This window comes from Rhinopithecus roxellana, chromosome 6 (genome assembly GCF_007565055.1).
Source record: "Rhinopithecus roxellana isolate Shanxi Qingling chromosome 6, ASM756505v1, whole genome shotgun sequence".
Taxonomy (NCBI): domain Eukaryota; kingdom Metazoa; phylum Chordata; class Mammalia; order Primates; family Cercopithecidae; genus Rhinopithecus; species Rhinopithecus roxellana.
Window position 1 is genome coordinate 143475815 of NC_044554.1, and position 18238 is coordinate 143494052.

At 35.9% G+C, this 18238-nt stretch overlaps 1 pseudogene; it reads right to left on the reverse strand.

The window, feature by feature from the left end:
- Window positions 1-10315: 10315 nt before the first annotated feature.
- On the reverse strand, window positions 10316-11887 carry LOC104661300 (annotated as a pseudogene).
- Between the last annotated feature and the right edge of the window lie 6351 nt (window positions 11888-18238).

Here is an 18238-nt window from a genome sequence, read left to right on the forward strand (position 1 = left end):
CCCTAGAACTTAAAGTATAATTAAAAAAAAAAAAAAAAAGAAAAACATCGCACAAATTCCAGTGGAGGACATCCTAGAAAATACCTCGCCAATACTCAACAATGTCAATATCAAACAAAAAAGTTCTGATAAACTATCACAGCCAAGATCCTAAGACATAAGTTCTAAATGTAGAATGGAATCAAGGATGGCATTCTGGAACAAATAGGAAACTTTGGGCAACAACTAAGAAGATATGCTCAAGTTTGCCTTTTCTGTGACATCTTCCATGACTGTCCCAAGGTAAAGGACCATTTTTCTCTCTGTAGCCAAGAATCCCTCTCATCATATCCTGCAATCAAATCACTTGGTAGAGAGCTGTGGATAAGTTATGCAGCTCTTTGTACTTCAGATGTTTAGCACAGCTCCTTGAGAGAGAGAAAGGTCTTCAATATTTTTGACGATGTTCTATTTTATATCTAGATAATTTTTAAATTAAGGAAACATGTAGCCTTGTTAATAGGCTTGATGAAAATGGCTACACAACAGTACTAAAAAGATCTCTCTTCAACTCACCTTTTCTTTGGAAATGCCAAGGCTGTATTTTTCAGACAGGAGCTAATGTTCTAAATTACCTTGTTAGTGTTCCTCATAAATTCATAGTGTGTTTCCTCAAACTTTTAGATTCGCAACTCATATATTAGCTTTCTGAAAGTAGATTATTACCTACAAATGAACTGACAAGTCAAAGTTAAGCAGCATTAAACAAAAGTAAGAATAATAGCTAACAGTTTATACATGAAAATGATTACTAGCCCCAGGCCTATGACAAGAATGAATTTACAGAAAACTACAATATTAATGAAATAGAAATCACACGATGAAATAGTTGAGCAGTCTTAAGGTAGGTGATATTTATTCATCCATTTTTATGCCATGATGCATCATTTTTCTAGCACTTCTGTATATAGTCATGTCCACTGTACCTAAAACAGAGTCCAGTTATCTAAAATAAGATCACTTTCTAGTCTAACAAAATTAACATATTCGTCAGTCTTAATCTTTATTCGTTTTCTATTCTATTTTTTGCATTTTCCCACATTACTAGACAGAATACATATCGTTCCTATAGTGAAACTGAAATGACTCTCTACTCTTCTGAGTGTTAGAGTGAGAGCACTCTTTCCTGCATTACTCGTATTTGATTGCTATTTCCAAAAGCAAAATTTCTGAACTCCTTTTTGACTTGGTCACAAGCCAAGTTTTTAAAAATAAAGAAAATATTTGGTCCCCAAATATAGGGCCTTGTTTTTTACAACCATGGCAGAATATAGAAAAGCTCTCCATTTCAGAGACCCCCAAATAGCAGCTGTGCACATAAGGATTGGTAGTTTCTGAGTTGGTGGGTTTTCCTGCCACTATTACTAGGGATTAACAAAGAGAAAGCAGTAGTGATATTACCAGGAAACTCAAATATAACAGGAGAAAATCTAGCCTACGGTTATTCAGAAAACGAGAGGCAGAGAGGAATTTAGGGTAAGTGAAGCCATATAAATCACCTAATTTATAGTTGTAATCTCAGAATCATAATAAATGATCTAATTTATATTCAGCAAAGTCCTGATCCAAAGAGCTAAAAAATTGGGTTGCATAATATGGTTTGAGAAATTTTTAATGGAACAGAATCTGTCCTTTATTAGTGTATTAAGAATAAATCAGTTAAGTTTCAATTTGTTTCACATTAAATTAATGCCCTTTTCTATAACTTGAAAGGGACAGTGAGGTGGGTTAAAATTTTTTATTTCTTAAAAATAGATCCACAAAACAGTTTTTAAGAAGAATGAATTTGGCAAGACAGAAAACTATGAAAATGTTAAGGAAGTTTTCTAAAATGTCTGACTTCACCATAGTTGCTTAAGCTCTGAAATTACCCGGTTCATTAAAAAATTAAGTATTTTTAATGAAAGCCCAATACTAAACAAATAATCTTTTCCTTTTTGTCTTTATTAATTTACCTGGCATAAAACTGAAAACAAAAGGAACTTCTTTGATTAATGACCTCTGCTAATCCTTTTAGTAGAACACATGATGATATTTCTTAAATTTTATTTCACTAACAAATTAAGTTTGTGTTAATAATAAATGTCACTCACATGAAAATTCTGCATAAATATTCAGGGTGATCTATATTTTATCAGAAGTAACAGAAAGCATGCCAATCAGTGTGGATTTAAACAGGCAATTAGTGCATAAGTTATTAAACATTTTAAACAAATGGGCTATATCAAACCCAAATTATTAAAGTTCAAAGAAATTTCATAGAATCTTGATGGCACAGGTGTCTCTGAACTGCCAAGAATTTCTGCATTCATAAAAGATAAAATAGGTTAGTTTTACATATGATATAGTCTTCTTTTCAATCCTAATGTTTTGGTAATCATTTTTGAAAGCTATTATTGTAACCAAAGTCTTTGCTGTCATCCCTTTTCTGATTTTTATAGCTTCTAGGGAATTCAGGTAAATAATGAAAGTCCAAGGAGGATCAACTTCTGAACTAGAAGGTATAAATCATGATTCTTCAGATCTTCCAATTAAACCAGGGTTATTTCTCTCAGCTGAACCTGTAGGACTCTAGGGAGACTGGAGTTTGTTGAAATGTGGGACTGTATCAGAGTTTGAGGTTTTATTTCTTCATGGATTTCATTTAAAAAATTAATTCTAAACACAAACTTCTTGTAATTCCTTGGTATATTTTGTTTTTATAATATTGCTCATTTTCTTAAAAAGTACAGCTGGGAATGGTGATTCAGACTTAGAAATAGCTAACTGTGGCAATTTCCTTTGTTGTTAGAATGATCATAAAATTTATTTTCTCAAAATGAGATAGTTTTGAGAATAAAATGAGTGTCATTTTTTTTCAGGGTGTGAAAATGTTTTAAGTTTAATTAATTTATTAATTGTAATTATTTATTAGCCAATAAATATATTTAATTTGCTTTGAAAGACCATAAAATATCTATTCAAAATTAAATTACCTCTAAAAAGAATAATGATATCTATTTACTTGTATGCCAGAAATTATGAGTTGATTATCTAAACGACAAAAATTACATACATAAAATGAAGTACTTATGTACTTTAGGCAGTTTCTTGTTTGTTTCTAATACCATGTATATTTTTCAGAAGAAATCATTTAAAAATGTCTTATTTTTAATTTTTAAAATAAAATTACCTATAGTTATTTTCAGAGTTGCATTTTAGGTTTAATGCATTAAAATGCATTAAAATTATTAATACCTTTAATGTAGTTTGCTCCATGACCGAGTATATGTTCAAATGAGAAAATATTATCTTTATAGGTGCTCAGGTGTGATATACACTCAGAGGGCTTCTGGAGGATATTCTTAATTCTAATCCCTACTAGAAATGCATAAATATTTCAGCCCAAATATTTTTACTAAGATCCTTTTTTGCTAAAATCCCAAATATCATCTTTAACAAGTGTTTTTATAAAACAAAATTTTTAAAAATTGCTTGTCTCTATCATTATTTTGAATGTTTTGCCAGATTTAGATGCTGCAACATGTAAGACCTATTAAATTCATTTAATTCAATTACAGAATATAACTTCAACCAATTAAAAAAGTTATCTAAATCAAAAGTGATTAATATTTCTCACAAGTCAATTTATTCTAAACCACAATTATAACACTCAAACATTTATTTTTTATGCTGTTTGAATGTTAAGTATTGAGTTTATTCCATTCCTACCTTACTCTTGTGGGATTAAATTTTAGTATCTTCCTGTATGCAAATTAGTTTTCAATAACTATATTTCACTATAAGCTATGCATGTTTTTAGACTTTTATGTTTCATTTATTGAATACTTTTATTGAGCATTTCTAACTGAATTTGATCTGAATAGAAGCAAAATTCATAAAGCTCATTTATAAAAAACTTCAGTATCATTTTTAGAGTGAATTACAAAGCAATCCTTTGACAACTCAAATATTTCTAAAATCTAATTAATAATAAGCAGCAAAGAAAGAGTTCATACCTCCATGGTTAAGGAGGCTTTTGTTTTTTGTTTGTGTTTAATGTCAGTCTTGATTCAAATTTTTCATAGTTCTGTTACTCTTAATGTGTATGTAAAAACATTTTCAATTTTATCAATGATAGCTTTTACTTTGATTCATAAAAAATATTAATGCAACTTTTTTGGATGTGATATGAATTATGTGTTAACCAGAACTTGTGAACCTTAAGTTTTTATACTAAGAAAATTATTTTTACTAGGACAACGAAAGTTATTTTCATATGAGCACTACAAAATAAGTTAATCTTTAATGTTTCATTTATTATCTGAATTCACACTAATATCTGATATTTAACATTCAAGGGTGAATTTTCAAAACTAGTCTGGTTTCATAAATTGCATTTAAAAACAATGAATTATTAAGACTAATTTTATATTTGAAGCGTATGATGACATTGGGTTAAAACTAGTATCATTTAACTGTTCATGAAGTTCTACTAATGTAATCAAAATATTATTGCTTATGGCTTTACTTTGCCTAGTTACACAAAGCTACTTGCAGTTATAACTGAGCAAAGTTAATTTTAAATAGTCATTTGATATAGTGAAAATACAGGTGATATGGTTTGGATCTGTGTTCTTGCCCAAATCTCATGGTGAATTGGAGGAGAGGCCTGGTGGGAGGTGACTGAATTACTGGGAGCAGATTTCCTCCATGCTGTTCTCCTGAGAGTGAGGGAGTTCTCACACTAACCATTACTATACCAAGTCACTTGGCTTTATTAGCAAGTGCCTTTTATATTTTTCTTGAAGTGGATGCCAGTTATTACACCTGGGAAAAATTAGTAAAGGAGAAAGAAGTTATTGCTTGTCGTGTTTCAGATTTAACCACATGAGAGAATTTCACTTCCCTGCACATGTATTTGAAATCCTAAGAAGCAAGATCATGCAAACGCATGGAAGAAAAGAATAGGTCTATTATAACCATTCTGTATTATTTTAACAATTCCTTACTCAGAATGTAAAAGAATTCAGACATATGGTAAATTGAATGGAAGAATGGAACAAGAACATGAACTGGAACTATCACTGCCAAACTGGAAATGCTGGTTGCCCTATAAATAGCTGTATTGCTGTGTTTCCAATTAGTGACTGAAGCATTACAGAAGCATGCCTGGCTTCTTTCTAACAACCCACAGTGACATAGTGAAAAATTGGAATTATTACACTGCCAGATAGCAAGCAAGGATCAAAAATAGCATGTTGTTTAAAATACGTTATCTCTTTTCATATTTGATATTCTATGTGTGGGTTTGGCCTTATGTGCACATATCAAATTAATAAAATAGCGTGTACCATTTTAACAATAATAAAGTTGAAAAGAACTACAAATATAATCATATGGAGTGTAAAAATCAAAACTAATATCTTTATACGATTATTTAAATTAGTAAAAGTATGATGGATGTTATATTCTATAAATTGAATTTTTACATTTATAATATCAGATGTGATATGACATAGTGTTTAAAGAAAAAAGGGAGGCCAGTAGAATACACTGAATTATAGGTATCCAGATATCAGATGTGTCTGTAGCCATGTATCCTTTACATATTGTAATGCATGCTATCTTGTTTTAAATATTTTGGTTTTTGCATTTATTACAGTTTAGGTATTGAATTGATTTTTAAAAATTATGTGTTAGCAGATTATATCATTATGTGTGAATTTCATTTTAAGATAGTAAAAAGAGAGTGGCAAAATATTTGTAATATTTTGTAATCAGGGATTTGAAACAAATATGATTAAAAAAATCTCTGCTCTAGCCAAACTGTATTATTTTATTCATCCCTTGACAGTCTTTGCTTCTGTAGCTTTCCATATTTTTTTCTTTTTACCTATCATAGTCTCCTTTATCCTCCCCCAACACATTTGCATAGACCATGTTCTATGGCTTCATCAGTCACAAGTTAAATCACTTTTATGGAACATGTCCCAAGTCATTATTTTCTGGACTTCCAAAGTCTTTTATCTGTATCTTCCTTTTTCACAAATATCTATTAGTAACAAGGATACTAGCTTTTCATGTTATTTCTTTTTAGTTCTGTAAGTTCTTTGATGGTTGAATGAGTCATATGTATATTTAAATCATATAGCACACACTTTTCTTAGCATGTGACAGAAGCCCAATAATTTTGGTTGAAGAAATAAAGGTAACACTTCAAATACATATTAACTTTGAGTTGTATGAAGAAAGAGAGTACTAAATGAAGAAATATTAGCATGGGTAAAAGCACATCCACAAACAAAGGAGAATTTCTACGCATTAGAGAGAACCTACATTTTCAGAACTAACAGAAGACAAGATGACAATGTGGGTCTGACCCAGGTTGTGGAGGGCCTTATCTGCCAATATAACAAATTCATAAGAATTCTGTAAGTGTGGGCAGTCTTTGGGGATTAGATTACAATACATAAAATGGATAGAAGTTGTGTAAATACAAGTTCAGATGACCAGCTAGTAAGCAATTTTATTAGTTCAAATTAGAATTAATGACCTCAGTCAGGGAGGTTGGCATAAAAAAATAAAGGAGACAACATATGTGAGGGATATCATGTAATGTCAACAAACATTTATGACAAAGCAAGAGGCTTATTTTAAAAATGTCATGAGGTTTATTGCTTCATAATGCAATGACATTTTAAGAGAAATACATGTTAGAGTGGGAAGACTCTTTTATTTTGAAGATGAAATTTCATTATGAGTTTGAGGAAACATCTAGGTAGAGCTGTCCAGTTGGGAAGTAGGTCCCGAAAGTTAGGAAACAGGTTCACCCACATAGAAGTGATAACTAAAGCTGTGACTATGGGGAGAAGGAAAAAGAATGTGATAGATGAAATAATGCCCTCCTCTGAAAGATATTGGATCCTGATCCTCAGAACCTGTGACTCTGTTGCAAAGAAATTTAAAGTAAAAGATGAAATTATTTCCTAATCTGCTAATTTTAAGATAAAGAGATTATACTGGATTATCTGAGTCAGTGCAATATAATCACGGGGTGTGTAAAAGTGGAAAGGGAAAGCCTAGAGTAGTCACGGTGACTCAGAATAAGAAGGCTTGGCCTGACTTATCAAGTCTGAAGTTGGAGGAAGGGGACTATAAGCCAAGGAAAGCAGGTGGTCGCTACACTGTGAAAAAGGTGAGGGAGCAGATTCTCTACAAGTATCTTCATGAAGAACACAGCCCTGCTGACACCTTGATATCCAATGACCCCATTCTAGGTTTCTGGCCTCCAAAGGAGTGAGACAATATATTTTTATTCTTTTAAGCCATGAAGTTTGTGGTAATTTGTCATAGAACCAATAGAAATCTAACAAAGAAAAAGCAACAGTAATGAGAGCTCATCAGAAGCAAATATACAGAGGTTACGAGTGAATAAAATCTGTAAGTGTGTTACAGGATTTGGTAACTAATGGATCAGTAATGACCTTTGAAAAGACAATGGGAAGAGAAAGGCAGTGAGAAGAGAATATTAATTTTGAATACAATTTTCTGGTTTTTAAAAAATATTCCAAGAAACGGGTTAGACTTGAATATTGGCCATATTTCTCAAAACAATCTTTCCAGAAAGATATCCCAACTTTACATACACAACTGACATCCAGGGAAATGTTTTCAGTTGCTCATGACTAGAACTAAAAGGGCTGAGATTTGACCACATATTTGTTTGGTTTCAATACCTATGCTCCTTCTACTATGATTCCTAAACTTCATGGAAATCAAATTGCAAAGATTTAAAGAGGGAGCAGGTAAAGATATGAGTGGATTGGGTTTAAATCAATGAGTTCAAGGCATCTGTTCTTTAGAAAAAAGACGTGATGATTCCTTAAAATCAGCACTTATCAACCTTGGCCCTATTGACATATTATGCTGGATAAATGTTTTCCATAGGAGGATTTCCTGTGTGCTGCAGGATGTTCAGCAGCATCCCTGGCCTCTGCTCACTTGATTCAAGTAGCACCTTCTCCAGGTAGGATTGTAACCCCTCAAAATTTCTTCACAAATTGCCAAATGTCCTATGGGAGGTAAAAATCACCTTCGGTTGATAATCGCTGTCTTAAATATACTGTGGAGTTAAGAAAAAGTTTTGTTCCTTTTTTTTTTTTTAATTAATGAAGTTGAAGTTGTTTAGGGAGACCTGAGTATGCTTACTGATAATAGGAGAAAGAATCATTAGAGAGGAAATGGTTGAAAATCCAATAAAACAAACAAGGTGAGACAGAGCATGATCTTCTGGTGCTCAGTATAATGTGTTTCAAGACATAGAGTAGCTGAGCCACAAAAAAGCTGGTTAAGACTCAGAAGCTGACATTCTGAATGTGAGCATAGAAATGATTCCTGGGAAGTATTTTCAAAATTATATTTTGTGAAGGATATTCCCAAGAGCTTTCCTTGAAAGCAGGGTCTCCACATCAAATTGTTTTGGAAAATACCACTTAATGTAACTCTGGTATGTTTACACTACAGAATAGCATTTCCAAACTTTCTTTATTATGGAAAGTTTCTCCTGTGCAATATCTATTAATATACAAAATAACATCCACGAAAACGTACACAGCACTGGTCAATTTATTTTTATTAATACCAGTTTAGAGAAATAATCATTCACTCATGTATAAGAAAATGAGTAGGACTCTCTTTGCCATTTTTTTTCTACTCCAGAAAGTGTATGAAAGATGCAGTCTTTTCTCTATCAAGGTCCCAAACTCTTTGTTCTCTTATTGTCCCAAATCCTTGTCCACTTAGGATTTAGAATTTTGAAGCATATTTTTTCCTCCCTTCAGTTTACCAACGGACACCCACCCCCAACCATCCCTTCTAAGGCAAAGAAAGGAAAAACTCAGAAATTTATAAGCATTGGCCGGGCGCGGTGGCTCAAGCCTGTAATCCCAGCACTGTGGGAGGCCGAGACGGGCGGATCACGAGGTCAGGAGATCGAGACCATCCTGGCTAACACGGTGAAATCCCGTCTCTACTAAAAAAAAAAAAAAAAAATACAAAAAAAACTAGCCGGGCGAGGTGGCGGGCGCCTGTAGTCCCAGCTACTCGGGAGGCTGAGGCAGGAGAGTGGCATAAACCCGGGAGGCGGAGCTTGCAGTGAGCTGAGATCCGGTCACTCCAGCCGGGGTGACAGAGCGAGACTCTGTCTCAAAAAAAAAAAAAAAAAAAAAAAAAAAAGATAGAATTGGCTAATCAAATTTCAGAAAAAAAAAAAAAAAGGATCCTAAATGCTTTGAAAGCTGAAAGAGCCTAGTCAAATTCAATTCACCTTTTTAATAGTAGAAAATTACACTATGTAAACTTGCCTATTTCTTTAAATGTATTACATTCTTTTTTATTTCATTTTATTTCCCTTAGCATCACTGGGACATCATTTTGGAAAATCATTAAACCATCTCAACTGTATTAAGAGAAAAGCAGCCTTGGTTTATGTCTTGTTCATGAATCCAGGAGGACTAGGGAAAATGTGGGCCTCTTAAAGGCCAAAGGCTGTGAGATGAATTAGAGATGCCAGCCAGTACAGGGAATGAGAACAGCAAATAATCAAAGACTCAGACTCATAGTATTGAAGGTGTGAAGCTAACTTTCATTGTTCTTAAAATCCTAGGAAAGCCAAATTTAAAAAAATAGCATGACAATGCTTATGTTTAAAAAAAGTTTCTCAGCTTAGTCTCCAAAACTAGGAAGAAAGCATTTAATGATTAAAAACAAGTATGAACTGGAAAGATATCAGACTAAAAGGAGGAATCGTAATAAGCCGGTTTAAAATATTAAAAGAAAGCTTTAAATGCACCAGTTCAAAACAGCATTTCTAATTGGCCATCCAAATTATTCTTTTAGATTATTTTAGCCAAATAAAAATAAATTTACTGATGGATAACTGAGGTCCACTAACATAAGGTAGAAATAAAGTTTAAGCTAAAAAATAAATCTATATTTTGTTGCAGATAAATGTGAGATTTACCTATAGTAATTTTCTGCTGATGCTAAATTAAAAGCATGAGTTGACATTGTACTAGCAGAAATGGTTCGACAGCTATTTTCTTGGCTTTAAAATGTTTTGTTCATATGTGCAGAGAAATGCAATGAGGATAAGAATAATCTTCTGTATTGTCTGTACAGTTCATAAGGCCTTTACCATCGTGAGTCACCTTAGATGTGAATATCAGTAGGGCCATTGAATTAAAGCTGGTCTAAAAAGTTTTCAAAGTGCTACTGTTCCCAACCGATGAGATCTTCAGTTTTCTGGATTTTCTGGGTGACGATTATTTTCAGTTCTTTTCTCTGGCGATATATACAAGAAGTTACAGCAGATATATAAAGGGAAGGTCAGAAACCTGCTGTCCAAATTCATCACCACTTGTTTCTGATCCTTTTTAAGTATAAGTATTTGATAGCCAGTTGTTCTACTACATATTAGTTTTCCACGACTATCAAAAGAAGCCAAACGTAATTTAAATGCTAGGCTCCTTCGACGCCGTAAACTGACAGACCCGCTACATGGCTGATTCAGTGTATTGCGTTTGAAACTGATGCATCGATCGGTGTAAGTTACAAGTAGGTCAAAGCCTAAGTTAAAACTCTTCCAACGCCAGCAGTATTCACTGTCTTTGGCAAGCTTTCTACCACACCTCATGCTATTTCCCTCTAGTTCTTCTTTATTGATTTCTTGAGGCCCTACCTCACTGTCTTGTTCGGCCCGCAGCATAGCAAACCACTGCTGTTTATACACAGAAGACAGCCATTCTGAAGGCACTATAGCATCTTGTTCAATAATTCTTGCAGAAGCCAGGTCACTGATAATATATTGTAACCTTAAATGTCTGAATACTGACACAAATGGTTTTCCTTGTTCCGTTTCAAGAAAGGTCATACCTTCAAAATCTTTTCTCTGTTTGGAAAACCAGACATCTGTTTCTGTCAAAAGCTGTTTTAAAGATCCATTCCAGGGAGGCACAAGTTGAAGAAACATCCACATTTTTAGAGTGGTGTATACATCCATCTCCACTTGCATCACAAATAAGTTACATGAACCAATGAGCTGTTTCATGACATTTATGCTGAGTTCTTTAAAAAGTTTAACATTCTGGTGAGTCATCAAATTGTTTAGAAGCCATTCAAGGCACTTTTTCTTTACGGAATCTAATCCACAGGTCCCTGCTGATGTGTAATAGCCACACACAGTTTTCACAGTAATTGTCTCCTTCATCGTCTTACCACACTGCTGTATTAAACCATCCAACTGCAGCATACAAGCTGCTGCCAAAATGGCAACAACTCGACTGGGCTTTATCAACACGTCATCTCGATACAGTGAACCAAACGCAACCTGCAGCGCTTCTACATCAATGTTCTGGTCAGGAATCTCCAGTTCAATAATATTCATGCTGGATTCTTTCCAAGAACCACTGAACATACTAGAAAAGTAGCCAGATTGACATAAATATATTTTGTGTAATCGCCATTCCTCTCCTAGAGCACAAATCTTAATGTCACTGTTTTCACCATTCAAAAATAATGTTTGATAAATATATTCAGATGTACTCCTTAATTTTTTCCTTACAGGGATGTGGAGGAGCGGCTGCTGCTCGTCCCTCTCCTCCTCATCCTCGTCTCTCTCCGAGTCAGGGCGACAGTAGCGGAAGGCCCCGCTGCGCTTGTGACTGCCTGGGCAGTAACAGAAGCCGTAGCCCGCCGCAGGGTCTCCAGGGTCCGGCCTCCCGGCCGAGCCCCCCGCCCTGGCACCCTGCTCCTGCTGGGCAAGGGCTCGCCTCGGCTGGCGCAGCACCCGGCTGCTCGACGATCCCATGAGTCGCGGTTCCTGGGACTTCAGGGAGGCCGGAGGAGGGGGTCTCCCGCCATGGCCCGGCTGCCGTCGCCAGCCTTCCCCGAGCGCAGGTGCCTGCACCGCCAGCTTCTCACGCGCAGCCCAACCGTTGCAGCGGACACTGCCGCCTCCATCCTCCGCACCCCTCCCCCACTATATATATATATTTTTTGGAGACAGAGTCTCGCTCTGTCGCGCAGGGTGGAGCACAGTGGCACGATCTCGGCTCGAAAAACTGAAGAATTTAATACTGTTATAAAATGCAACATGCACTACAATACATATGCAAATATACTCTATTATATAGCATAAGGTTACCAAAACAATCCGCATCTAAATAAATTAATAATAGTAAAGACAACAAAGATGAAGTTATAATAAATAGAACACAGCAAATAAAATCCACAACTGAACCTAAGACTCTAAAGTGCCATTCCTGAAACAGGCTCCAAACAATCAGTACAAATTTTGCATCATCACGAATTTTGCATCATTGCCAAGAATTGTAGTTTCTAGAGCAGCTTGACTTTTCAGTAGGGTATGAACATGCAATACTCAACAAACTCTTACAACTTGTTACATTTTATTCACAGATAATTTATTATGATTTTTATAATAACTCACTTGATAACTGAAAGATTTTTAATAACTAGTAAATTATTTTAACACTAAAAGTTTACAAAATTATTCATTTATATAAACAGAAAGAAGATATTTTATATCTATTGCCAACCCATTGAAATAAAATCAATCCTCATGGAGCTGGGAAAATAATTTGAAACTATTTTATTAAAATATAAAGAGCCTCAGACATCCATCTAGCAGATAGAAGACAAAGCATCAATTCATCCCAGAGCTAAAATCTTCCAGAGTGGCCTTAACATTTGGATCCTGCTTTGGACAATACTAACTATTTTTTATTCTAAGAACTAGCTCATCAAATCTCCTGGCAATTTGAAATGAATCCCTCAGAATTACAATAAAACAGACCTGAAATAAACCCATCAGAAATGCTTTCTTTTGTGGAATCCTGTTTGGAGATTTTCAATTAGAAGCTAGGAGGCTAACTAATCATTTTTCAGATCTATGTCATCTTTGCACCTCCCACCCCCAAATATAAATCCATAGGACGTAAACCGACTTCATCTCCCACTCCCTTCAATAACATCATGTTTCCTGCTAAAGCACCATCCTCATTCTTAACCTGTCATTTTAATTTTAGTGATATATGTAATTTGCAACAAAATTGCCTATTTCCTCCAGCTTTCTTTCACATTCCTGTCTTCAAACTTTGCTTATCTAAGCCAATCATATTCTATGTTAACTTTTTGAGAAATCTTTGATCCTCATCTGTTCACTGGAATGGGTACCTTTTTATACTCTCTTAGAACTGTCTACCATTTTCATACTTAGCAAACTGTATTGTGATTGATTTGGTTGCATTGTAGACTATAAACAGTGAGGTTAATAACTATATTACTATATTCAAAATGAAATTCCTACTTTTAACATATTTTTGATAAGGAGTAGGTGCCATAAATTGTGTTAAATGGATAAATAAATTCAGGAAGAAAGGAAAGAAGAAAGAATAAAAAGAAGAGAGAAAGAAAAAAGGGAGTGAGATGGAACAAAAAAGAAAAGATAGGAATGAAATAAGAAATTCATATACGCACAAATGTGTAGAAGAAACATAATGTGTGTTTAGTAATAATACACCCTTAGTTCTCACTTCATACTGAAAATAATGTAGATAAAAAGTGCAAACTTCCCCAATCAATCACTGAGAACTCACAAGGGATGTGAATAAGGAAAAGAGCAGGTCAGAAATGGGGCTCAAACCATGATTAGAAAGGCAATGGCCTAAGTAACGTGCATTATAATTACTTAATTAATTATATTTGAAGCCAAACTTAACTAAAAATAGGTTGACATTTACCCCTGTTGCTGCACTATTGTGGTGGTAGTTATATGGAGAGTTCTGAGTCAAAAGAACACATTTTGGTAATTGCAAAACAGAAACAGCTCAAACAGAAAAAAATCACAAGTCTCTTTGTAAAGCTCACTGTGGGGTACTGTTACAAGATCTTTGGGGTGTCAGTTTTTTTCCTGGAAACCTCTGTGGCCAGTGGCGCCTTTGCCAGAAATCTTGTCCGACATCCAGGAAGAATGAGGTATTGAGGTACGCAGACAGATTTATTTAGTGTTAGAACAGCTCAGAGAGACTCCTCTCTGTAGGCAGGTGGTCATGTTGAGTGTTTAGCTCTAGGCAGAAAGGAGGCCCTGGAGAAGGCGGCTTCTCTCTGCTGGCAGGTCATCCCATCATCTCCAGCTCTCAGCAAAGAGGAGGCCCTGGAGAGGATGACTCCTCTCCACAGGCAGGTCATTGGACATCTCTGCAGGTCTCTAAGCTCTCAGCAGAGAGGGTAGCTCCTCTCTGCAGTTGATCTCCCTTCATCTCTGCACCCTCTGTTCTGGCTGATCCTGGGCTTTTATGGACCTCAGAGGGGAGGAAGTGCCTGTCAATTGGTTCATGGGGAACCATGGGTGGCCCGGAAGAGGCACCACAAGTCCCCACTCTGGTCAGAAGGACTTGCCTGGCCCCCAGCCTTTAGGCCCTCCCTGGCCTGAAGGTGGGGCCTGACCAGGACACATTCCCTTCCACCCAGGGATCTGTCTGCCTCCCGCTGCCATTCATGGCCCCAGGGCTCGATCCCAACCCCAGTCCCAGATCCGAGCTGATGCGGGGAGAGAAGAGAGGCCAGGCACGGGGACGGACGAGCAGACATCATCGAGCCAGCATGGAAGGGAGTGGGAGAGGCCTTTTACAATATGTACATACTATATCTCAATGATTGATACAATTTTGGAAAGAGAAGAGAGAAAATAAGGATTTGATTAGTCTGTGGGTTGAGTAACATCCAAGGATTAATACCTCTGCTTGAAGAAAGGGATAATTTTCTAATGACATCATTCATTACAATATGCAGGGTATGAAGAGAGGACACTGCAGTTATTAGCCATGCCTTATGAAATGCAGAGACAAGTGCTTGCCTCATTTGCTCATCCAGTTTTGGCCTTTAAAGATATTCAAAACCGGCTATTTAAGGCATTTAAAATTAAATACTTAGCCTCAACCCCCCTCAGTTGGCTTAAAATCTTAAACTTCTATCTGGCAAATAAAAATATTAAATAAGAAATGTGGCTGGGCGTGATGGCTCACGTCTATAATCCCAGCACCTTGGGGAGGCTGAGGCGGGCAGATCACAAGGTCAAAAGATCGAGACCATCCTGCCCAATGTGGTAAAACCCCGTGTCTACTAAAAATATATAAAGAATTAGCTGGGCATGGTGGCATGTGCCTATAGTCTCAGCTCTTCTGGAGGCTGAGGCAGGAGAATCACTTGAACCTAGGAGGCGGAGGTTGCAGTGAGCCGAGATTGTGCCACTGCACTCCAGCCTGGCAATAGAGCAAGACTTGGTCTCAAAAAAAAAAAAAAAAAAAAAAAGAAGAAAAGAAGACCAATTAATTTTTAGAAAGGAAAAATTGTGGAGACAAATTTAAACAACCAACTTAACAAAATAAACAAGACCTAAAGAAATGAAGAGAAATTGAAAGAACAAAAATGAATAAAAATTAAACATATCGCACAGATGTAATAGAGATAATCAAATGCACAAAGGCTGGTTTTTAAAGACTAATAGAAAAATTTTTTAAATCGTGATCATCTCAATAGATACAGAAAAAGCATTTGACAAAATCAAGCATTCCTTTACGATTCAGACCCTCAGCAAAATCGGCATAGAAAAGACATACCTTAAGGTAATAAAAGCCATCTATGACAAACCCACAGCCAACATTATACTGAACATGGAAAAGTTGAAAGTATTCCCCGTGAGAACCGGAACAAGACAAGGATGCCCGCTGTCACCACTTCTATTCAACATTGTACTAGATGTCCTAGCCAGAGCACCCAGACAAGAGAAATAAATAAAGGGCACCCAAATTGGTAAAGAAGAAGTCAAACTCTCACTTTGCTGATCATATGATCGTATACTTAGAAAACCCTAAAATCTCATTCAAAAAGCTCCTATAACTGGTAAATAAATTCAGCAAAGTTTCAGGATACAAAATTAATGTACAGCAATTAGTAGCTCTGCTATACACAAACAGTGACCAGGCTGAGAATCAAATCGAGAACTTAATCCCTTTTAACAATAGCTGCAAAGCATATAAAATATTTAGGAATATACCTAACCAAGGAGGTGAAAGAGGTCTACAAGGAAAACTACAAAACACAGCTGAAAGAAATCATAGATGACAAAAACAAATAGAAACACATCTCATGCTCATGGATGGATATAATCAATATTGTGAAAAATGACCTTACTGCCAAAAGCAATCTACAAATTCAACACAATTCCCATCAAAATACCACCATCATTCTTCACAGAAGTAGAAAAAAAATCCTAAAATTCACAGGGAACCAAAAAAGAGCCCACATAGTCAAAGTAAGACTAAGCAAAAAGAACAAATCTGAAGGCATCACATTACCTGACTTCAAACTATACTATAAGGCTATGGTCACCAAAACAGCATGGTACTGGTATAAAAACAGGCACACAGACCAATGGAACAGAATAGAGAATACAGAAATAATGCCAAATCCTTAAAAGGATTTGGCCTTTAAAGATGTTCAAAACTGGCTATTTAAGGCTTTTAAAATTAAGCACTTAGCCTCAACTCCCCCTCAGTTGGCTTAAAATCTTAAACTTCTATCTGGCAACTAAAAATATTAAATAATAAATGTAGTCAGGCATGGTGGCTCAGGCCTATAATTCCAGCACCTTGGGAGTCGGGGAGTGACTGATCTTTGACAAAGCAAAGAAAAACAAAGTGGGGAAAGGACACCCTTTTCAACACATGATGCTGGGATAATTGGAAAGCCACGTGTAGTAGAATAAAACTGGATCCTCATCTCTCACCTTATACCAAAATCAAGTCAAGATGGTTCAAAGACTTAAATCTAAGACCTGAAACCATAAAGATTCTAGACGAAAAAATCATTCTAGACATTGGCTTAGGCAAACACTTCATGACCAAGAAGCCAAAAGCAAATGCAGCAAAAACAAAGATAAATAGATGGGACTTAATTAAACTAAAAAGCTTCTACATGGCAAAAGAAATAATAGGCAGAGTAAACAGACAACCCGCGGAGTGGGAGAAAATATTCACAAACTGTACATACAACAAAGGACTAATAGCCAGAATCTACAAAGAATTCAAACAAATTAACAAGAAAAAAACAAGCAATCCCATCAAAAAGTAGGCTAAGAACATAAACAGACAATTCTCAAAGGAAGATATACAAATGGCCAATAAGCATATGAAAAAATGCTCAACATCACCAAGTACTAGGGAAATGCAAATCAAAACCACAAGGAGATACTACCTCACTCCTGTAAGAATGGCCATAAGTTAAAAGTCAAAAAACAGTAGATGTTGGCGGGGATGTGGTGAAAGGGGAAACATTTTTACACTGTAGGTGGAAATGTAAACTTGTACAATTACTATGAAAAACTGTGATTTAAGATTCCTTGAAGAACTAAAAGTAGATCTACCATTTAATGCAGGAATCCCACTACTAGGTATCTTCTCAGAGGAAAAGTCATTATACAAAAAAGAGACTTGCACACATGTTTATAGCAGCACAATTTACAATTGCAAAAATGTGAAACCAGCCCAAATGCCCATCAATAATGAGTGGATAAAATGTGGTATATATACACCATGGAATACTACTCAGCCATAAAAGTCATGAAATAATGATTTTGCAGCAACCTGGATGGAATTGGAGACTATTATTCTAGCTTAAGTAAATTCAGAAATGGAAAACCAAACACCATATATTCTCACTCATAATTAGGAGCTAAGCTATGAGGATCCAAAGGCATGAGAATGATACGATGAACTTTGGGGACTCGGTGGGGAAAGGGTGGGAGGAGCGTGAGGGATAAAAGACTACACATTGTGTACAGTGTACACTGCTTGGGTGACGAGTGGACCAAAATCTCAGAAATCACCACTAAAGAACTTATCCATGTAACCAACCACCACCTGTTCCCCAAAAATATACCAAAATAAAAAAAGACGGCCAGGCACCGTGGCTCACGCCTGTAGTCTCTGAAATGGGTGAATCACTTGAGATCAGGAGCCGAAGACCAGCCTGACCAACGTGGTGAAACCCCACCTCTACCAGAAATATGAAAAATTAGCTGGGCGTGATGGCGGGCGCCTGTAGTCCCAGCTACTCGGGAGGCCTAGGCAGGAGAATT